Genomic DNA, 3,631 nt, shown 5'->3' on the forward strand with positions numbered 1-3,631 from the left:
AGCCTCATTTAGGAAATCAATTTTAAAATATTCAAAAATACTTGTTAAAAACATCTCATAGGGTAGATTCGCCTTTTTGGTGCTTTTAACTGATTCCCACATGTGTCTGATCATAAGGTAACCAAATGATATAGGAGTAGATGTAACAAGAGCAAAAATGATAAGAGAGTCAGAGAATGTTACTCTATTATGGGAGCCACTTTGAGGGGTCAAGATGTGGGTGATGATCCTGTGAAGCAGAGAGTTGGTAGGACCGAGGGCTTTGTGGGTAGGAGTTGTGCCATCCAAGCCGGATAGGTTTTCACAGATATGTTGGAGGACAATCTTATAGGTGACTCCGACCTGGGAGTCCCATTTCTCGGCCATATATGCTCTCGGCCCCTCCTCTTTGTAGCCTAGAGCCGTCCCAATAGTTCCAGAGTCAAGAGCTATGTGAATCCTCTTCACATAAGAATGGATGGTGCCATCAATCAGTCGCATGTTGGCATAGAACTCACGTACCAAACCGGGATAAACCGATTTCTGGATGTGAAGCAGTGGTGTCCATTGGAGAAGTTCAAAAAGAGAAGAAACATTTATCCCTTTGTTGGTGAGTGAGTCGAGATTGACGAGATAGGTGGCACAGAGATGGCGTTTTTCCAGAACCTCCTTATGGAATTCATATGAAGCACATGAGTTAAACCTGGCAGGATCATAGTGAGAGTGTGGTTTGCTGAATTTGTTCTTGAAATCCAAGGACTCCAGGTTGGCTGGTTCCTTGGTGTTGTGCAGCGTGAACCCTTTTGTTTTCTGGGTACTCCTTCCGGGTGTTCGGTGGAGATGATGGTGGTGATGGAATGGGTGAGGTGTGTGATTCTTCCTCTTCTGCCATAGGAACCTTTTCCTTCTTTTTCCTTGAAGAGATTTTCATGGCTATGACTTTCCATCTCATGGTGTCTGTTTGTTTCAAGGGTGGTGAAGGAGAAGATGAGGATGTAGAATGGATATGGATGTGAGTGTGAGTTTGTGGTGTGGACGGTTTTTGAAAGAATAGAATCCTTTCACTTTTTCTAGGGGTGGTTATCTTTTTCATGGTAATGAAAATGGAGAAGTGGAAGATGGGGGGTTGAATAGAAACCGAATTGAGTGAGGGAGGAGGGAGGTTGGGGAAGCATCAAATGTGGAGTGGAGAGAGAATTGGAGGGAGTTTAATGACCATTAAGGAGCGGTTAATACCCAAGGAAGTTTCTCTTTTATTTGAAATAAACTGAAAAGTGGTTTCCTAGAATCAATGGATTAGATGAAGAAAAATATTTGATTTGACAACATCCTCTTCCAACAAGATTTGATGAGACAACAAAAGGAGATTGTGATTTACACAAAGAGAAACTAACAAAACGGTCAAAGTGGGGTCAAGGAAATTTGGTGGGTCCCATTAGAATTAATTTCGGCGCAGTCTCCCCCTTGATCACAGCCTTCCAACACACTCTGATTTTTATCTCCTCTTTTCCTACGAGACAAAACTGAGCAGAATCAAAATTTCACAAGTTATCAATAGAACTTAAATCAATCATTCCCAAACTTTTTCTCAAAGTGCAGAATCTGTCTTCATAGAGGGGTTTTGTAAAAATGTCAGCAAGTTGATCTTCAGATTTTACAAATTGAATATCAATAGTACCCTTTTGCACATGTTCTCTAATGAAATGATATTTAATTTCAATGTGCTTAGTTCTTGAGTGCAAAACAGGATTTTTTGAGATGTTAATAGCACTCATATTATCACAAAATAAAGGTATACTATTGATCTTTAATTTGTAATCTTCCAACTGCATTTTTAACCAAATTAATTGTGAACAACATGCAGATGCGGAAATATATTCAGCTTCAGCTGTGGATAGAACCACTGTGGCTTGCTTTTTGCTTGACCACATGTTGAGTGAGCTTCCAAGGAAGCAACACATGCCGGATGTACTCCGTCTATCCACTCTATCTCCCGCATAATCTGCATCACAAAACCCTACTGCATAAAAATCATCAGATTTAGGATACCACAAGCCATAATCACTAGTTCCCTTAATGTATCTAATGATGCGCTTAACGGCTGATAGATGGGATTCTTTTGGGTGAGATTGAAACCTTGAACATACACTCACACTTTGAACAATGTCCGGTCTAAAAGAGGTAAGGTATATGAGTAAACCTATCATTCCTCTATACCTTGTTTCATCCACATCTTTGCCATCATCATCCTTTTCAAGTTTTGTGTTTGGATGCATTGGTGTACCCATTGGTTTGGAACTTTCTAAGCCAAACTTTTTGATAAGTTCTTTTGCATACTTTCTTTGGTGAATAAATGTACCACTAGGAGTTTGTTTAATTTGGAGGCCAAGAAAGAAAGTTAGCTCTCCCATTAAACTCATCTCAAACTCACTAGTCATGAGTTTTCCAAACTCTCCACACAATGACTCATTGGCCGAACCAAATACAATGTCATCCACATAAACTTGAACTAGGAAAATATCATCATTAGATGCTTTAATGAATAAAGTTGTGTCGGTGGTTCCCCTATGAAAGTGATTTTCCAATAGGAAGACACTAAGCCTTTCATACCAAGCTCTTAGAGCTTTCCTAAGGCCATAAAAGGGCCTTTGAGAGTTTAAAAACATGATTTGGAAAATCTTTATGTTCAAAGCCGGGGAATTGAGCCACATACACTTCTTTATCAATTAAGCCATTAAGAAAAGCACACTTAGCATCCATTTGAAACATTTTGAAACCCTTATGGGCAGCATAGGCAAGAAGCAACCTAATTGCTTCCATTCTAGCTACCGGTGCAAAAGACTCATCAAAATCTATACCATCTTCTTGATCGTAACCTTGGGCCACTAATCTAACCTTGTTACGAACAACTTGTCTATCCTCACCAAGTTTATTTTTAAAGACCCACTTAGTACCCGTCACTTTCTTACTATCCGGATGAGGTACTAGTATCCAAACCTCATTCTTGTTGAATTGAGCAAGCTCTTCTTGCATTGCTTTGACCCATGAAGGATCTTTAAGAGCTTGTTTTACATTATTGGGCTCCATTTGTGACAAGAAGGCAAAATTGCTTGGTTCGGATTGTCTTTTGGTTGAGGATCTTGTTGATACACCTTGAGAGGGATCACCAATGATAAAGTCATGAGGATAACCCCTCATGGACTTCCATTCTCTAGGCTTCCGGATTGGTGTTGAGCTTTGATGAGCTTCTGTGGATCTCACTGTTTCAGTTTCTCTTGCTGGCTCAGGAGACAAAATGGAAATGTCTCCTCCAATCTGACGAGACAAAACTGGACTGGCAGATTCTTCATTTTGAGCAGACTTGGGATTTTCTTTACTTGTTCCAGCTTCTTCACAATCTGAATCATTATCTATCACAGTACTGGGAATTAAATTAGAATCACAAAAAGTAACATGTATGGATTCCTCTATGGTCCTATGTTCTTTGAGATAAACCCTATAGGCCTTGCTAGTGGTGGAGTATCCAACAAACATCCCTTCATAGGATTTTGGATCAAATTTGCCAAGGTTTTCTTTATTGTTAAGTACAAAGCATTTGCATCCAAAAACATGAAAATACTTAAGATTTGGAGGGGTTCCTTTCCATAATTCA

General features: G+C 39.6%; 1 pseudogene; it reads right to left on the reverse strand.

Moving 5' to 3' along the window:
- Window positions 1-1,520: 1,520 nt before the first annotated feature.
- Window positions 1,521-2,255, reverse strand: LOC148581577 (secreted RxLR effector protein 161 pseudogene; annotated as a pseudogene).
- Window positions 2,256-3,631: the final 1,376 nt, after the last annotated feature.

This window comes from Arachis ipaensis, chromosome B10 (genome assembly GCF_059453495.1).
Source record: "Arachis ipaensis isolate K30076 ecotype BB chromosome B10, ASM5945349v1, whole genome shotgun sequence".
NCBI lineage: Eukaryota > Viridiplantae > Streptophyta > Magnoliopsida > Fabales > Fabaceae > Arachis > Arachis ipaensis.